This window comes from Mobula hypostoma, chromosome 26 (genome assembly GCF_963921235.1).
Source record: "Mobula hypostoma chromosome 26, sMobHyp1.1, whole genome shotgun sequence".
Lineage (NCBI taxonomy): Eukaryota > Metazoa > Chordata > Chondrichthyes > Myliobatiformes > Myliobatidae > Mobula > Mobula hypostoma.
The window spans coordinates 23,061,232-23,071,612 of record NC_086122.1 but is presented as its reverse complement, the minus strand read 5'-3'; the positions used below and the strand labels follow the sequence as shown (position 1 = coordinate 23,071,612).

The 10,381-nt window shown below is 42.6% G+C and overlaps 1 protein-coding gene across 1 annotated transcript in view; it reads left to right on the top strand.

Annotated features, from left to right (window-relative positions):
• Positions 1 to 335: 335 nt before the first annotated feature.
• Positions 336 to 10,381, top strand: part of fhl3a (four and a half LIM domains 3a) — a 181,551-nt gene continuing 171,505 nt past the window's right edge. The window contains exons 1-2 of the mRNA XM_063033877.1: positions 336 to 1,317; positions 6,119 to 6,288. The gene's annotated coding sequence lies outside the window, so the exon portion shown is untranslated. The remainder of the gene's footprint in view (positions 1,318 to 6,118; positions 6,289 to 10,381) is intronic.

Below are 10,381 nucleotides of genomic sequence, written 5' to 3'. Positions count from 1 at the left end.
TTATGTGTGTTGCTTGAAATTCCAGCATCTGCAGATTTCCTCGTGTTTGCGAAGTTAAGAACAATGATGCCTTATCAACTGCTTTCATTATCACTTTTTGTACCTTCTTTTAATCATTTTGTTTTTTCTCTTTATTGCAGAGTTCTGTTTTCCTCCGCTCTACACAGAGTCTCCTCCTGCCTTAGCCAAAACTGTTTGCTCTTCTAACCTTGTCTAGTTACGATGATGGCCTTTGACAATCAGACTGTTTCTCTCCTCACGCATCTCACTTGCCCAGATGGAAATTTCCAGGATTCTCTGTTTTTGGAGCAAGGTACTTCCAAGTTTAATCCCTTATTTGGATACCAATATCCAACTTCAAACATGAATGTGGGGCTTGCTTTCCCTTATTGCAATAGATTCCACCAAGGTTCACACCATGAGATAAATTTGATTAATTTGGAGACCAGTGATGATTTCAGAGTCTGAGGCCCTTGGTGGCTCTGGACAAGCATAGTCCCAGGTCCAATTAGCCTGAGACAGCCTCAGGCTTGATCTTACGATGCTGAATGCTAAAATTGGGATGATTATGCAAGAAGATGGGTTTGTTTCTCTTACAATATAGACAATTTTATATTTAAGTTTAGAATATAAAATTGGCACCTTTTCGTCCCCAGCTGTGTTAATTTATGCCACATCAAATGGGTCATGTGGTGGCTGGAACCTGGTGGTGATGGAAGAGACAGATGTCATCTCCGGTAATAATCAAGCTGTCTGCCAATATGGATTGCACAAGGATATTGGAGTGAAATCTTTCTTATACTCAAGGCTTGATACTGAGTGTAGATTGAGTGCAGACTGTCAACCAACCTCACGATGTCCAGTTGCATTTCATAATTCCTCTCCATCATCTGTGTTTTGTACCGGGCTCACCATAGTGAAGTTAAGAGTGGAGCTCTTGACTGATTTGCCTCTTCCCAAGATAGGAACACAGAGACCAACACAGCACAGCTGCTGCAGATAGATGCAAGGTGCATCAGGTGGGAGAAATCAGAAATAAAAACAGAAAATCCTGGAAATAAGAGGATCAGGCATTGGAGGCAGAAACAGAACTAAGCACTTGAATTTTCCATTAAGAGGCAAAACAGTGGCTTTTAACTCAATGACAATGCAGGAGCTCGGAGGATGCAGGCATGAGCAAACGTAGACAGCCTGAACCTTTGTACGGCTGACCACAGCAGCTGTTTCTACTGCCTTTCGATGCAGGACCCTTCATCAAATGAAAGTTCAGAGGCCCCGTTCATTTCAGTGGAGAGGGATTAACTGTGAAGGAGAAAAGTAAGTATCATATAATTTACACTTCCTGATTTAATTTAGTTAGAAAATTTGTTTTTTTATTTAGTTTTTCAGTAATATTCATTTATAATGATTTTGTAATTTTGTCAGGCAAAGAGCTTGCCCCTCAGCCTGTTGTAGAAGTATTTCTGGGAAATAAATATCTGGAAAGTCTATCACTGTATATGTTTTTCTCTTTTTACACTACTTGTTTAATTTTTTTAAAAATATGTATACACACACACACGCGCGCGCACACACACGCAAGTCCTGATGAAGGATCGCAGCCCGAAACATCAGCTGTTTACTTTTTGCTGTCAGTGCTGTCTAGCCTGCTGAGCTCCTCCAGGCAGGGAGGTGATGATTACACACCCCAGTTGCAGTCAGGGTGACTCATAAACACACACGCAAACAACTGTGTGACCCGAGCTAAAATGTAACAATAAATGAACTTGAACATCTCACCATAATTCCACGAATACGTTTTAAAACAAGAACAGTAAGCAGCACTGACTGCTAGGACTGCAGGGGAGAGTTGTCGGCTATGCCCCTGGAGCACCACATTGCCCCCACTTGAGGGGTCAGCTGTCCCCGGCAACCCTAGAGCCCTCATCAGAGTCCAAAAGTCCCGGTGGTGGTTGATGCTGCCACCTGGGGTGCTGGGGGTTGTCTGTAGCCACCCTTCCCCCCATCCCAGGGAAGGCACTGTTTGGTGAGGCAAGAGGCAGGGCACCCGGAGGGTAACTTCCTTCCTGCAGCCTAGCTGGATCGGTGGTGGCCAAGGGCTGATACAGTGCCAGCCAGTCCTGATGCAGCACAACTGCCTTCTGCTGGTCAGGCAACAGCACCCAGTATACCACGTCAGAAATGCTCTACAGCACCTCTCCCAGCCCCTTCCAGTGGCTTCCAAGCTTGGAGGATAGTCCTGTAGGTTTTCGCAAATAAAATGAAGTGAGGCATTTAATGTTTAACGAAGCCCGTAACACATTTAATTGAACTCCAAAAGCTTTACACCAAAAGCGCGTCAAAAAAATTCTTTTACGTAATAACATTATCATGTCAGACCAGCCTCTTAAAGCAAAACCCCAACTCAACGTCAGTCGTTGTGAATCATGTACATTTCTCCCAATTACGTTACCCTACACAGGCCACCCTTTCCCCCACCCCCCTCCAAATTCACTAAAACTGCCATTGTGAGCTTGTCTGGAGCTCGAACGAGCCACCCAGCTCGGGTCCTGAGATCCATGGGTGGAGGAACCACAGATGCCTCTAGAAATGCGTTGACACGCTCATGGTCTTGTTGTGACGCCAGGAGCATGGCAGCAGAATACTCCAAATCTTAGTGGGCTGGTTTAAGGTGATCTGCTAAAATACATCCAGGTTTTCCCCTCTTATCTATGATAAAAGTCTTTTCTCCCCATTGCAAAACGCAGAATGGCCAATGGTAAGGGGACTGTAGGGGATAATGGTGTGCCTCATGGTGGACAAAAACAAACGAGGTGGAATGTAGGTCAACAGGAACCCAATAGTGCTGTCTACCATGATGGGAGGTTGGAATAGGTGAAAAGGAATTGAATTTACTGAGGGGGGTAGGACGCCGGTGTCAGGAATGAAATCACCTGGAACTCATAACGGTTGCCCATATACCAGCTTAACCTCAGACGGCTGCATGTCCTCCTTTGAAGCAGTCAGAGCCCCAGCAGTAATCCCGTGGGAGCTGATCATGCCAAGACTCATCGGTCAGGGAAGCCCTCAGAGCAGCCTTTAAGGAGCAGTGAAAGCACTTGCATTGGCTATTGGACTGTGGGTGATGTGTCCTAATGCCGAGGTTCCGGGCCATCACAGCCCAGAGGTCTGATGTGAACTCAGGAGCAAGAATAGAGGGGATAGTTGCAATGACAAAGGGTAGTAAGGAGAACCAGAGTGGCAGTAAAGAAATTGCTCTCTTGGAAGTCAATGATTGCCTGAATAGCCTTATCGGGTGTAAGGAAAAGTACAGAAGATCAGGCCTACATCAGGTGAGATAGATCAGCTGGTTGAGTGGTGTCATAGCAACAACCTTGCACTCAACATCAGTAAGACCTTGGAATTCATTTTGGACTTCAGGGAGGAGAAGTTGAAGGAGCACACACCAGTCCTCATTGAGGGATAAGAAGTGGAAAGGGTGAGTAGTTTCAAGTTCCTGGGTGTCATCATCTTTGAGGATCTATCCTGTGCCCAACATCTTGATGCAATTACAAAGAAGGCATGACACTCACAAATTTCTACAGATGTACCGTGAGATCATTCTAACTGGTTGCATTACCATCTGGTATGGAGGGTCCACTGGACAGGATCGGAAAAAGTTGCAGGAAGTTGTAAACTCAGACAGCTCCATCATGGGCACCAGCCTCCCCAGCATCCAGGACACCTTCAAAGGGTGATGCATCAAAAAGACGGCATCCATTATTAAAGACCACCATCACCCAGGACATGTGGTCTTCCCATTGCTACCATCAAAGAGGAGGTACAGGAGCCTAAAGACACCCAGTCAATGTTCCTTCCCCTCCGCCATCAAATTTCTGAATGGACAATGACTACATGAACACTACCTAACTAATCTTTCTGCTCTCTTCTTTGCATTACTTATCAAATTTATATATGTACACTTTTAACTGTAATTTATAGTTTTTAATTATTATGTATTGCAATGTACTGTTGCCAGAAAACAACAAATTTCACAACATATGCCAATGATATTAAACCTGATTCTAAGATTAAAACCCATCCACCTACTCTAACCTGGATGTTCCACTTCTGTTTTTTTTTCCCATCCTTGACCCACAGATGGTGACTGTGTCTTCAGCAGTTCTGTGGAATTACCTCCATCTGTCCCTCTCTCCTACCGTGAGCCATTCCTCCTTGAGAAAAATACAATCATCCCATCCTTATCTCTCCTTTGGCTTAGCTGTCATTTTTCTTCATGTTCCTCTGAAGTGCCTGGAGACATTTTCCTGCAGTAAATGCCTGTTGAATATTGGACCTTCTGATCCAAACTGGTTAAGGTTACATCTGGGCCCATATTACTCAACAGGCCACAGGTGTTGTCAATTATTAAATTATACCATTTAAATATGCAATTGTTTAATTTTTGGGATTTTCAGATGTCTCCTCTTTAGTGGATAGTTTTTGGTAAAACATTTCTGAATTGGGTGGTGAGAATTTCTAGAATGTGGATATAATTTCCCAGCACTCCGTAGCTTATTGTATTTTTTCCCATTTAGACTCTCCTGGTAGGCAGAAAGTGATGTAATGTTCGAATAACAGCCGTGGTATTTTAATGTGGAATGTGGCAGACAGCTAACTGAAAGACTTTTGTTCATTTCCAGACAAAACACACAGTACAATTTAGAAAATCCCACAATAAAGCAACACAATGTTTACTCCCTCCAAAGAAAAAAATAATGATAATGTGTAGAACTGCTGCAATTCAAGGTGGAAGACAATTTGAAGATAAAGGCAAGAGATAAATCTTGTTTAGAAAATTCCTTCAACTTGTTTGAGTTCTCCCATCAAGGTGGAGGCCATATTTGCTCCATTGCTGCAACCATCTGTTTCTTACACAGTTTCACAAATTTCCTCTGCTTGGCTCTCAGCATCACTTTACAGTATATGTGAAGAATTATGTTGCTAGCCAACCTGTTATTTGGCTGAATATATGATTTACTAATTTTTTTCCAGATTAATGTTATGGATTTATTAGTGCCTTGAGTATCCCAGGACTGTGCTTTAATTGGTAAAGCACATTAGGTATTTCCTCCCAGCATGTACATTACGGACCATTTACCAACTCTCAGGTCCCAGCTGAGAGCTACATTCTTGGCTCAGTTATGGAAATATACAGTATTCCAAGACTGTAAGACATGCTGAAAACCTGATGTGCGCCTTGTGAACAGGCAAGACCTGACCATCATCTACCCCAAACAGTGCCAAAACTTGAATCAAGTGGGAGTCAGTCATAAAGTGAATGGCTTTGCTGTTAGAGCCCAAATACAAAGGTGAAGAAGAAAACCTGGAAAAAACAATCCTGACCAATAGGCAGCATTTCCATATGGAAGCATCTATATGGATCAACCAGTGGAGCTAGGGTTGGATTACTCAGTTAGCAGCCACCTCAAGATCACAATATATCACGGTCAAGATTATATTAAATTCTAAGAAGTGACAATAGTAACTATTTTTGAAGTGTACACACAGTTTTCATTCTTAAATTGTCTGATCTAGCATTGAGATTTCTGATGGTAATGTCCTCTCAATGTACCAATCTATGTTAACTGGTAACATTTCACTGTCAATATAACACAGCCCCAGAGTGTGATTTTGAGTGATTAGCTGTGTTAGGGCATCTTCTAGAGTTATATTATATAGCAAATATTAATTTCAAAGCAACCGTTCATCAGACCTGAATTTAGATTGTAGACTGAGTTTACAATGCACCCAAAACAATAGTGTTCTTGGAGCTGCAGACTGGGGTCGATTGCAAACCAGGAAACATTGTGCATGAATGCAACCCAGAGTCAGTGGGGATTAGCATTTATTTTGGGTATCTGGATTATTGGTGTGAAGATCTATATGTTTGCAAATTATATGTAATTCAAAGGAAGCATTGTAGATACATTGTAACTATAGAATTTTCCTGCTGTTACCTTTGATCTTTAGCGTATAAAATGTTGTGTAATATTGGGTTGGGCAGGCCTCTTCTTCCAAGAGCATCTCCTGTTTGATTCCTGCTTATTTGGCTAATGAAGACTTTTTTATCCACCAGCTTCAGTGTCTCTCCAGTGACTTCGTTCACAGTCACAACAAGCTGTTATGGAGTTCTCACTCCCTTTGAGGTGACATTTCCACTTTCAATACCAACAGAGATTGAGTATAAAATGAGCCTGAACTTGAGCTGCATTTCCAAAGTGTTGGTTTGAGTCTCCATTCATAAAGGTAATATTTCTATTAACCACCCAATCAAACAGCTCAATAGAATGTAATTACTTGTTAATTGTTCTTATGTTAACAATATTGATTGATCGATGTAGGGTGGTAACTTTGTGCAGTTGGAAATTAATATTACTCAAAAATTAAATATTCTTATTAAGTATGTGGTGTACTGCCTGACTACAAATAAGTCCAAATGACCTTAACTGTGATACTAAACCATTTGTTCTGTAATGGTAAGTACTATCATTTCCTGTGTTAATTTAATATAATCAAATATTTAAACATTTTTGAAACTTATCCACTAATGTTTTAGTATCTGAAAAACATTTACTTTGAAGAGCTGTTTCAATTGAGTCCAGGCAGCAGGAATTTTCCAACGTCATTTGTTTTAACTTTGGGTTAGTCATGGGCTCTGGTTTGGGAGTTTAGAGGAAAATTCAACATTTAAAGTTCAAAGTAAATTTATTATTGAAGTATACTGTATGCAGTAATGTTACCATATACTACCTTGAGATTCATTTTCTTTCAGACAACCCCAGGGGAAAAATGAAATACAGTAGAATTTCATGAAACGCTATGCATTAACAGATGAAGAGTTCTCAACACCAATATATAAAAGTAGACAAACTGTGTAAATAAAAATAAGACTGAGGATGAAATTATCCATGCCTATTCAGGACCATGACCAAAGGATGACAAAGAATGAGGCAGAGGGTACCAGGATCATGGCTGAGATGCTGGTTGAGGCTAGTGAGTGAGTCTGTCTGAGGTCTCCGATGGCAACCTCAGGTGTACGATGGGCACAAGAGGATCTGGAGATTGGAAGACAGTGATTTGGACATCTGTGCCAATATCAAAGGGTAGTGTATGGCCTTTCAGTGAGTTAGCAGGATGAATGCTTTGGTGGATTGAACATTCTGAGCCTGAGGGAGTCACCTGAGGCACTGAATATTGATGATGGGTATGTTGCACTGTACAGCAGACCCTACAGGATGAGAGGAAAGTAATGGATTAACCTGACATGAATCCCTGTCCAGCACTGTAATTGTCCCATGAGTTACCACAGTGTTCACTCCCATACAATGTTCCCCTGCAATGCTCTATGAAGAGCATTGAAATATTGCCATTCGAGGCACCATGATGCAGAAGTTGATCAGATTTCTAAAAGAAAATCCAGAAGTAACTTGCTGTTGTGTTTCACTTTTTAATTGGGTAAAGTTGTAAAAGACAATATCATGGGGTTGAATTTGTAGATTAAACCATTGTTAAAAAAACGAAGACGTTTGCTAAGCTGCCTGCTATGAAATTTAATTGGATGATGGCAAATGTTGGCTTAAGAATCAGACACTCATTTACTCCAGTACTTGATTGGATACAATTGCACCTTAAAATATGGTCAGGAATAGGAACTCTCAGGATTTTTTTCTTCCTCCAATTTAGGGAGAGCAAAGGTCAACTGTTATTTCTTTTTATCAGCTCATTCTGACCAGATTTATTTATTTATTGAGATACAGTGCAGAATAGACCCTTCTGGCCCTTTGAGCTAAACTGCCCAACAATCCCTAATTTAATCCTATCCTAATGATGGGGCAACTTACAGTGACGAACTAACTTATCAACTGGTACGTCTGTAGACTGTGGCAGGAAACCGGAGCACCTGGAGGAAGCCCACTTGTTCACTTACAAACTCCTTACAGGCAGTAGCGGGAAATGATACCTTTCCAGTCGGCTTGGCTCACCTTTATCCACTCAGTTTACAGAAAAGCCTTTGTTAATCCTATTCCACAGGAGGTTAACATAGAACATAGAATAGTACAGCACAGTACAGGCCCTTCAGCCCACAATGTTGTGCTGACCCTCAAACCCTGCCTCCCATGTAAGCCCCCACCTTAAATTCCTCCATTTACCTGTCTAGTAGTCTCTTAAACTTCACTAGTGTGTCTCCTCCACCACTGACTCAGGCAGTGCATTCCATGCACCAACCACTCTCTGAGTAAAAAACCTTCCTCTAATATCCCCCTTGAACTTCCCACTCCTTACCTTGTCCTCTTGTATTGAGCAGTGGTGCCCTGGGGAAGAGGCACTGGCTATCCACTCTATCTATTCCTCTTATTATCTTGTACACCTCTATCATGTCTCCTCTCATCCTCCTTCTCTCCAAAGAGTAAAGCCCTAGCTCCCTTAATCTCTGATCATAATGCATACTTTCTAAACCAGGCAGCATCCTGGTAAATCTCCTCTGTACCCTTTCCAATGCTTCCACATCCTTCCTATAGTGAGGTGACCAGAACTGGACACAGTACTCCAAGTGTGGCCTAACCAGTGTTTTATAGAGCTGCATCATTACATCGCGACTCTTAAACTCTATCCCTCGACTTATGAAAGCTAACACCCCATAAGCTTTCTTAACTACCCTATCCACCTGTGAGGCAACTTTCAGGGATCTGTGGACATGTACCCCGAGATCCCTCTGCTCCTCCACACTACCAAGTATCCTGCCATTTACTTTGTACTCTGCCTTGGAGTTTGTCCTTCCGAAGTGTACCACCTCACACTTCTCCGGATTGAACTCTATCTGCCACTTCCCAGCCCACTCCTGCATCCTATCAATGTCTCTCTGCAATCTTTGACAATCCTCTACACTATCTACAACACCACCAACCTTTGTGTTGTCTGCAAACTTGCCATCCTACCCTTCTACCCCCACATCCAGGTCGTTAATAAAAATCACGAAAAGTAGAGGTCCCAGAACAGATCCTTGTGGGACACCACTGGTCACAATCCTCCAATCTGAATGTACTCCCTCCACTACGACTCTCTGCCTTCTGCAGGCAAGCCAATTCTGAATCCACCTGGCCAAACTTCCCTGGATCCCATGCCTTCTAACTTTCTGAATAAGCCTACCATGTGGAATCTTGTCAAATGCCTTACTAAAATCCATATAGTTCACATCCACTGCACTACCCTCATCTATGTGCCTTTTCACCTCCTCAAAGAACTCTATCAGGCTTGTTAGACACGATCTGCCCTTCACAAAGCCATGCTGACTGTTCCTGATCAGACCATGATACTCTAAATGCCTATAGATCCTATCTCTAAGAATCTTTTCCCACCACAAACGTAAGGCTCACTGGTCTATAATTACCCGGACAATCCCTACTAACTTTTCTGAACAAGGGGACAACATTCGCCTCCCTCCAATCCTCCAGTACCATTCCCGTGGACAACGAGGACATAAAGATCCTAGCCAGAGGCTCAGCAATCTCTTCTCTCGCCTCGTGGAGCAGCCTGGGGAATATTCCGTCAGGTCCCGGGGACTTATCTGTCCTAATGTATTTTAACAACTCCAACACCTCCTCTCCCTTAATATCAACATGCTCCAGAACATCAACCTCACTCATATTGTCCTCACCATCATCAAGTTCCCTCTCATTGGTGAATACCGAAGAGAAGTATTCATTGAGGACCTCGCTCACTTCCACAGCCTCCAGGCACATCTTCCCACCTTTATCTCTAATCGGTTCTACCTTCACTCCTGTCATCCTTTTTTTCTTCACATAATTGAAGAATGCCTTGAGGTTTTCCTTTACCCTACTCGCCAAGGCCTTCTCAGCCCCTTCTTAAGCTTCTTTCTTGCTTCTCTATATTCCTCAAAAGACCCATTTGATCCTTGCTTCCTAAACCTCATGTATGCTGCCTTCTTCCACCTGACTAGATTTTCCACCTCACTTGTCACCCATGGTTCCTTCACCCTACCATTCTTTATCTTCCTCACCGGGACAAATTTATCCCTAACATCCCGCAAGAGATCTCTAAACGTCGACCACATGTCTATAGTACATTTCCCTGCAAAAACATCATCCCAATTCACACCCGCAAGTTCTAGCCTTATAGCCTCATAATTTTCCTTTCCCCAATTAAAAATTTTCCTGTCCTCTCTGATTCTATCCTTTTCCATGATAATTATAAAGGCCAGGGAGCGGTGATCACTGTCCTCCGGATGCTCACCCACTGAGAGATCTGTGACCTGACCCGGTTCATTACCTAGTACTAGATCTAGTATGGCATTCCCCCGGTCGGCCTGTCCACAGACTGT